Raw genomic sequence first — 9598 nt, forward strand, 5'->3', positions numbered from 1 at the left:
GAGGAGGAGGGGAACGTCGTTCGCCACGACGCCCAGGATGAGGAGGAGGAAAAGGAAGAGGATTCAGATGCAAGCTGGGCACGGCTGGAGGCAGAGGAGGCGACCGAGGAGGCGGCGGCAAGGAAGGAGGCAAGGGCCCTGGCGAGGGCGCATGCGCAGGCGGAGGCTCATCATCCGTTCACCGACAACGAGGAAGACGCCAATGACCACTCGTCGGAGGGGAACTCAAGCTCCTCGGACGCGTCGACCGCCATTACCTCTTCGGAGGAGGTGACGAGCAGAAAATGCGTCCGTGAGGATGAAGAGGCGGGGCCTTCAAACAAGAAGTAGCTAGTTTAAAAATTTGTATGTTCCTGCAGTTTGTATGTTTAATTTGTTTAAACTTATTGCACTAATTTCAAAATATCGATTCTACTTCGAAATGTGAGGACAACGATTTATACTTCGCAGCCGTGGAAGCAATTTGAGAAGGGTTCGTGCACTCGCGGAAGCAATTTAAGAAGAGGTTAATGCAATAACCAAAAAATATCTCCAAAATATCAATTGTACTTTAGAAATGCGTCGGGCCGCTGGTCTCCCCACCCCCTCCCGCCAAACGGACAATTTACGCCTAGCGACCATTTCAGCGTCCACGGGCCAACACAACCAGATGCGTGCAGACAATTTAGACATCCGAGTCGTACCGTTCGAGATGTCCTGAGTGAATGAAAATTACTGGCCTCTACCGTGTACCAGATGCGTGCGCAAGGTGGATGGCAGCGGCACACAGTGAATAGACTAGCGTACGGGCACACAGCGATGCAGATTCCAAAAGAAAAACGTCCTTGGATCTAGGTCAGCAGGACCATCCATGTTCCACAAGGACGACGCACGGCATCACGCCAGCCAGCAGCAGCAGCAGCAGCATCCGAGATCTAGCCATCTCCGTTCGTCCTCGTCTCTGAATCCTGACGCAGCCTGAGCCTAGTCTGCAAACACTCAAGCGCTGCGACACTGACGAGAGTATACATTCATGATGCCGTTCAGCCGGGGCTTTAGACACTGGCGTGAACGAAAAAAGGTCTGTTATTGTTTTTTCCATTTCCCTGGAGGGTACGTCCTGGCTGACGCTAACGTTCGAGTTTGACCGGCCCCTCCGTCTCCATCTCCATCTCGTCGTCTCGTCTCATCTCCCAGGAGTCCGGGGGCAGAGCCGAACGTGCCGGCTCACTTCATCATCGCAGCAAACATGTGTCTGTCCCAACGCTGCCATGGTAGGCCACGCCCGCTCAAGTACTCGCTGAGCTGCACTCATGTGCTGTACCAGTACGTGTTTACTGGGAAGGGCAATGCAAAATATTTGCTTGGTTGGTGCTTCAAAATAGAATATTAACATCTTTCATTTAAAAAATAAAGGTTTACAAAATTGTGGTCTTTTTAAACTTTGCTTCGAGCTCTATAATGTCAACCCACGTTATTAGAGAGCCAATATTTCATAATTAGTTGCATCCACCCATCCGTTGTTATGCCATAGATGTGATTTTTTCCTTCTTCTAGCATTCACCCTCATGTGAAAGAATCTTGTGTTTGCGTCTTCCTCTTTTAAGTTGGTGATGCGGATGCATTGCTTCTTGCGAGCTCTTTCCACCACCGATACGGCAATGACTTTACGCTTCAAAAGGTGCCTAAGGTCGGATTCACCGGTTGAAAGGGGCCGATTTTCTTGCGCCATGTAAAGTTGGAGGATGACATGGAGCGTCGCATACAAATGAACCTTTGTGTTGGAATACTGCGCCCACTCCCATTTTGACAAAACCTTTCCAGTGTGATGCAACTTGTGGAAAAGAACATGACATGGCTCAACATGGTTAGTGGGCTCATTCCATCCTTGTTGTACAATCTCATCAAACCCCGGAAGTCTCAAAAAAAAAATTTCAAACCTGAAGGATCTCGGCCTTTGGGGGCCACTATCATCGGCGAGGAGGAGCGGGCAATGATCCGACAAAGAGGAGGAGAGCACATGGAGGACGTGAGTGTCGAAGCATATATCCCATTCCAAGTTGCAAAAGAAGGCATCAAGCTATCGCCCCATTACCTTGATTCATGGAGTTGCCAAGACTATCGCTAAGGTGCTTGATATCCATCTTGGGCCGTTGATGGATGATCTTGTTTCTAATGCCCAAAGCGCCTTCATCAAGAAGCGAAGTATCCATGATAACTTCTTGTACGTTAAAAACCTTGCGACACGGCTACATAAGAGCAAAACCGTGACCATCCTTTTCAAACTTGACATCCGGAAGGTTAATTATTCCATTAGGTGGGAGTACATTGTCGACCTTCTTCAATGCCAGGGTTTCCCTTCTCGCTTCCGCAATTGTATCATGGCCCTTTTCACCACCGCCACTTCGAGAGTTTTCACCAACAAGGTGGCCCGCACCCAAATCTTGCATGGGCGCGGATTGCGTCAAGGGGATCCTCTTTCGCCCCTCCTGTTCGTCCTTGCCATTGACCCTCTTGCTCAAATCCTTGAGAATGCTACAACTCTTGGGCTCATTCACAAGATACGGGGCAGGGGATCCATTTTGCAGACATCCATCTATGCGGATGATGGGGCGGTCTTTGTGGATCCCATTAAAGAGGATATTCTAACTTTGGCGAACATACTTGAGTCCTTCGGTGAGGTGATGGGGCTATGCACCAAATTCCAAAAAGCTCCATCGTCCCTATTAGATGTGAAGAGATTGACCTCGATGACATTCTTGCAAGAATCCTAGCCACTCGTTAAAAGGGTCGAATTTCAACACCTTGAAGACAAGTGCGCGGGCAAGCTTCCCACTTGGAATGGAAAATATGACACTATGGCTACCTGTACCACCTTGGTGAAATCGGTCATCGCTTCCCAAACCATCTACCATCTAACCCCCTCTCAACATTCCTCGGAGACCCTAAAATATATCAACAAGATTGAAAGAGCCTTCCTTTGGTCCACATAGGAAACTACCACGGGGGCCAAGTGCAAGGTCAATTGGGAGACGGTGTGCCGCCCCAAGAAGCTTGGGGGCCTTGGGGTTCTCCATATGGATAAATTTGCAACGGCCCTCCGTCTTTGGTGGCCATGGTTCGAAATGGAAAAACCCAGAAAAAATTTGGGTGGGGTATGGGAACCCTTGCACAAGCAAGGACATGGAGATCTTCTGATACAGGGTGGCCTTTGGACACCGCCTCCTCAAGACCGACAAGCCCTCCTCGTGGTCCAATGACACGAGCTCGTTCCCAAGCCCTACACCAAGAGGTGAACTCGCTCCTTTCCACGTATACATTTGATACATCATTGGATGGCATGCTACTTCATGCGAATACCCTATGTTCAATCAGGTACATCGACCAAGACGCAAGCCATGGAGACCAAGCCAATGGAGAGGGAGCTGAAAATGAAGAAGATGAAGCTACAGCGCCCCAGCCGGAACTTCCGCCCCCCCCCAGGACCGGAACTTCCGCTCAGATTCCTTGTGAAGAGAATCCAGCCGGAACTTCCGCCCTGAGAGACCGGAACTTCCGCCCAAGTTCCGCCCTAGTTCCGAAAATGCGCCAAAACTACCCTGGATGTTACTGCAAGGAAATTGGCCGTTTCCGGAACTAGGCCGGAAGTTGGCCGGAACTTTCGCCCCGACCGGAACTTCCGGCCTCCAGGACTGGAACTTCCGCGCAGATACCTCCAAGATGCTGTCCAGCCCCCAGTGAAGGGAATCCAGCCGGAACTTCCGCCCAGGACGACCGGAACTTCCGCCCGACCGGAACTTCCACCCCCTGAGGCCGGAACTTTCGCCCGCACGCGTTTCAGCACTAAAACTGGCAGATTCAGCATGTAATTTACCCCTTCGCCCCACCAATTATAAATAGCCTTGTTGGCTCAGATCTGAGATTAGACTTGATGTGAAATTAAACCTGAGCTTTGCTCTTGCACCAAGAGGGAAACCCTACCATAGATCTTAGATCTTATATCACTCGATCTCCTTGTCGAACCTTTGTGATCCCTTTGGTGACTTCTACCGATTGCTGGTCTTTTGCTTGCACTTCTACCGTTTGGTCTTTTGCTTGCACTTCTATCAACCTTCCGGTCTTTTCACCCTTCTAGATCTCTCGGGTTCGATTCGTCGATCTCTTTGCGGGACTTCTACCGGAAGGTCTTTTCCTGCAACCTCTATCGAGTTGGTGGTTCGGGCCAACGAGGACAAACCGATCTGTGTGTGTGTGTGAGTTTGTATCCCACGATTCCTGATACGTCCCAAACGTATCTATAATTTCTTATGTTCCATGCTACTTTTATGATGATACTCACATGTTTTATACACATTATATGTCATTATTATGCATGTTCCGGCACTAACCTATTGACGAGATGCCGAAGAGCCAGTTCTTGTTTTCTGCTGTTTTTGGTTTCAGAAATCCTAGTAAGGAAATATTCTCGGAATTGGACGAAATCAATGCCCGGGGGCCTATTTTTCCACGAAGCTTCCAGAAGACCGGAGGACTTACGAAGTGGGGCCACGAGGTGGCGCCACACTAGGGCGGCGCGGCCCAAGCCTTGGCCGCGCCGGCCTGTTGTGTGGGGGCCCTCGTGTGGCCCCCTGACCTGCCCTTCTGCCTACATATAGTCTTCGTCGCGAAACCCCCAGTACCGAGAGCCACGATACGGAAAACCTTCCAGAGACGCCGCCGCCGCCAATCCCATCTCGGGGGATTCAGGAGATCGCCTCCGGCACCTCGCCGGAGAGGGGAATCATCTCCCGAAGGTCTCTTCATCGCCATGATCGCCTCCGGATCGATGTGTGAGTAGTTCACCCCTGGACTATGGGTCCATAGCAGTAGCTAGATAGTCGTCTTCTCCCCATTGTGCTATCATGTTAGATCTTGTGAGCTGCCTATCATGATCAAGATCATCTATTTGTAATCCTTCATGTTGTGTTTGTTGGGATCCGATGAATATTGAATACTATGTCAAGTTGATTATCAATCTATCATATATGTTATTTATGTTCTTGCATGCTCTCCGTTGCTAGTAGAGGCTCTGGCCAAGTTGATACTTGTGACTCCAAGAGGGGGTATTTATGCTCGATAGTGGGTTCATGCCTCCATTACATCTGGGACGAGTGACAAAAAGTTCTAAGGTTGTGGATGTGTTGTTGCCACTAGGGATAAAACATCGATGCTTTGTCTAAGGATATTTGTGTTGATTACATTACGCACCATACTTAATGCAATTGTCTGTTGTTTACAACAAAATACTGGAAGGGGTTCGGATGATAACCTGAAGGTGGAATTTTTAGGCATAGATGCATGCTGGATAGCGGTCTATGTACTTTGTCGTAATGCCCTGATTAAATCTCATAGTACTCATCATGATATATGTATGTGCATTGTTATGCCTTCTTTATTTGTCAATTGCCCAACTGTAATTTGTTCACCCAACATCTGCTATCTTATGGGAGAGACACCGCTAGTGAACTGTGGACCCCGGTCCAATTCTTTACATCTGAAATACAAACTGCTGCAATTGTTCTTTACTGTTCTTCGCAAACAACCATCATCATCCACACTATACATCTAATCCTTTGTTACAGCAAGCCGGTGAGATTGACAACCTCGTCTGTTACGTTGGGGCAAAGTTCCGTGATTGTGTTGTGCAGGTTCCACGTTGGCGCCGGAATCCCTGGTGTTGCGCCGCACTACACTCCTCCGCCATCAACCTTCAACGTGCTTCTTGACTCCTACTGGTTCGATAAACCTTGGTTTCTTACTGAGGTAAACTTGCTGCTGTACGCATCACACCTTCCACTTGGGGTTCCCAACGAGCGTGTGCTTTACGCATCATCAAGCTAAATTTCTGGCGCCGTTGCCGGGGAGATCAAGACATGCTGCAAGGGGAGTCTCCACTTCCAATCTCTTTACTTTGTTTTTGTCTTGCTTTATTTTATTTACTACTTTGTTTGCTGCATTATATCAAAACACAAAAAATTAGTTGCTAGCTTTACTTTATTTACTATCTTGTTCTCCATATTAAAAACACAAAAAAATTAGTTACTTGTATTTACTTTATTTACTTTGCTTTATTTACTACTGCTAGAAATGAGTAATCCGGAAGTTGAAGTTCGTTCCTTTAAGCAACAAGGGGGAGAAAGTTTTAAAGATGCTTGGTATAGAATTAGCGATGCTCATCATAGGTGCATTAAGAAACACTCCACAATTATATTACTTAGGAACTTTTATGTTGGTATCTCTAGTTGGAATAGATATGTTCTTGATACTCTTGCGGGAGGTAATTTCCTAGGCACTCCTGCTTTAGAAGCTAGTTGCATTATTGAGAGTCTAGTTGGAATACCACCTGTTAATGAAGCTAAAATTGAAATCTCTCTTGAAGATGTCATGAAAAAGTTGGAGGCCATAGAGAAAGATCTTCCAAGTATTGAGACTAAATTGGGAATATTACTTAATAGCACTGATAAACTTGATAAATCTCTAGGTGGAATTAATGAGAGAATTGCTGTTTTAGAAACTTGTGCTACTCATGATAATTGAACCCATAGGATTAGTGAATTTGAAGAAGCTATGGGAACCTTGGGTTCAACTTTTTCTTCTCTTAAGTTTAAGGAGAAAGCTTATGTGGGTAAGGAGCAAAAGTTTATGTATGTCTCTAAAGTGCCCAAACCAAAAAAATATTATTATAGGCCTAAAATTGACAAAGCCCTTAGTACCACTACGGATGGGGGAGCTTATGATGTCGATGCTTCATCTCTTGATAACACTTGATACACACTTTCTGCGCCTAGCTGAAAGGCGTTAAAGAAAAGCGCTTATGGGAGACAACCCATTATTTTACTTCTGCACTTTATTTTATATTTGAGTCTTGGAAGTTGTTTACTACTGTAGAAACCTCTCCTTATCTTTATTTTATTGCATTGTTGTGCCAAGTAAAGTCTTTGATAGTAAAGCCAATACTAGATTTGGATTGCTGCGCAGGAAAAGATTTCTTGCTGTCACGAATTTGGACAGTAGTCCCTGTAGAAAAATCAAAAAAATCTGCCAATTTACGTGCGTGATCCTCAGATATGTACGCAACTTTCATTCAATTTGGGAATTTTCATCTGAGCAAGTCTGGTGCCACTTTAAAATTCATCTTTACGAACTGTTCTGTTTTGACAGATTCTGCCTTTTATTTCGCATTGCCTGTTTTGCTATGTTTGATGGATTTCTTTGTTCCATTAACTTTCAGTAGCTTTGTGAAATGTCCAGAAGTGTTAAGAATGATTATATCACCCCTGAATATATGAATTATGCACTGACCCTCTAATGAGTATATTTCGAGTTTGGTGTGGAGGAAGTTTTCAAGGGTCAAGAGAGGAGGATGATACAATATGATCAAGAAGAGTGAAAAGTCAAAGCTTGGGGATGCCCCCGTGGTTCATCCCTGCATATTTTAAGAAGACTCAAGCGTCTAAGCTTGGGGATGCCCAAGGCATCCCTTCTTCATCGACAACTTATCAGGTTCCTCTAGTGAAACTATATTTTTATTCCGTCACATCTTATGTGCTTTACTTGGAGCGTCTGTTTGTTTTTATTTTTGTTTTTGTTTGAATAAATCGGATCCTAGCATTCTTTGTTTGGGAGAGAGACACGCTCCGCTGTTTCGTATGAACACATATGTTCTTAGCTTCATCTTTAATGTTCATTGCGAAATTTGAACTACTTCATTCATTGTTATATGGTTGGAAAAGGAAAATGCCACATGTGGTAAATGGTTTAATGTCTTGAATAATGTGATACTTGGCAATTGTTGTGCTCATATAGATCTTGTTTAAGCTCTTGCATCATGTACCTTGCACTCATTAATCAATAAACTACATAGAGCTTGTTAAAATTTGGTTTGCATGATTGATCTCTAGAGTCTAGATATTTTCTGGTTGAGGTGTTTGAACAACAAGGAGACAATGTAAAGTCTTATAATAGCTACAATATGTTCATATGTGAGCTTTGCTGCACCTTTTATACTTGAGTTTGCTTCAAACAACCTTGCTAGCCTAGCCTTGTATTGAGAGGAATTCTTCTCGTGCATCCAAATCCTTGAGCCAATAACCATGCCATTTGTGTCCACCATACCTACCCACCACATGGTATTTCTCCGCCATTTCAAAGTACATTACTTGAGTGCTACCTTTAAAATTTCTATTCTTTACCTTTGCAATATATAGCTCATGGGATAAAATAGCTTAAAAACTATCGTGGTGAAGAATATGTACTTATGTGTCTTATTTCTTAGTAAGTTGCTTGTTGAGCGGTAACCATGTTTTCTGGGGACGCCATCAACTCTTTTACCTTTGTTGAATATCATGTGAGTTGCTATGCATGTTCGTCTTGTCTGAAGTAAGGGCGGTTTTCACATCAAATGGTTTGAGTATGCATACTGTTAGAGAAGAACATTGGGCCGCTAACTAAAGCCATGATTCATGGTGGAAGTTTCAGTGTGGACAGCTAATCCTCAATCTCTTATGAGAATAATAACTGTTGTTGAATGCTTATGCATTAAAGAGGAGTCCATTATCTCGTTGTCTATGTTGTCCCGGTATGGATGTCTAAGTTGAGAATAATCAAAAGCGAGAAATCCAATGCGAACTTTCTCCTTAGACCTTTGTACAGGCGGCATAGAGGTACCCCTTTGTGACACTTGGTTGAAACATATGCGATGCAATGATAATCAGTGTTAACCCAAGCTAATTAGGACAAGGTGCGAGCACTATTAGTATACTGTGCATGAGGCTTGCAACTTATAAGATGTCTTATACATAACTCATATGCTTTATTACTGCCGTTGACAAAATTGTTTCTTGTTTTCAAAATGAAAAGCTCTAGCACAAATATAGTAATCAATGCTTCCCTCTGCGAAGGGCCTATCTTCTACTTTATTGTTGAGTCGGTTTGCCTATTCTTTCTATCTTAGAAGCAAACACTTGTATCAACTGTGTGCATTGATTCTTACATGTTTACTTATTGCACTTGTTATATTGCTTTGTGTTGACAATTATCCATGAGATATACATGTTGAAGTTGAAAGCAACCGCTGAAACTTTATCTTCCTTTGTGTTGCTTCAATGCTTTTACTTCGAATTTATTGCTTTATGAGTAACTCTTATGCAAGTCTTATTGATGCTTGTCTTGAAAGTATTATTCATGAAAAGTCTTTGCTATATGATTCATTAGTTTACTCATTATCTTCATCATTGCTTCGAATCGCTGCATTCATCTCATATGCTTTACAATAGTATGATCAAGATTATGATAGCATGTCACTTCAGAAATTATCTTTGTTATCGTTTACCTACTCGAGGGCGAGTAGGAACTAAGCTTCGGGATGCTTGATACGTCCCAAACGTATCTATAATTTCTTATGTTTCATGCTACTTTTATGATGATACACTACAAGAAAAGTTCTGATAGACAACGTCTTAAAATCGTCCGCTAAGGGGTATTTTTCGTCGCCTATGGGCCTAACCCGACGATATGGGTTCTGTTGTGGAAACTGCGTCAGGCAAAGTCCAACGACGTTTTTTTCGGTCCGTCGCGCTTG

The sequence above is a fragment of the Lolium rigidum genome, chromosome 7 (assembly GCF_022539505.1).
Source record: "Lolium rigidum isolate FL_2022 chromosome 7, APGP_CSIRO_Lrig_0.1, whole genome shotgun sequence".
In the NCBI taxonomy this organism is placed as follows: domain Eukaryota; kingdom Viridiplantae; phylum Streptophyta; class Magnoliopsida; order Poales; family Poaceae; genus Lolium; species Lolium rigidum.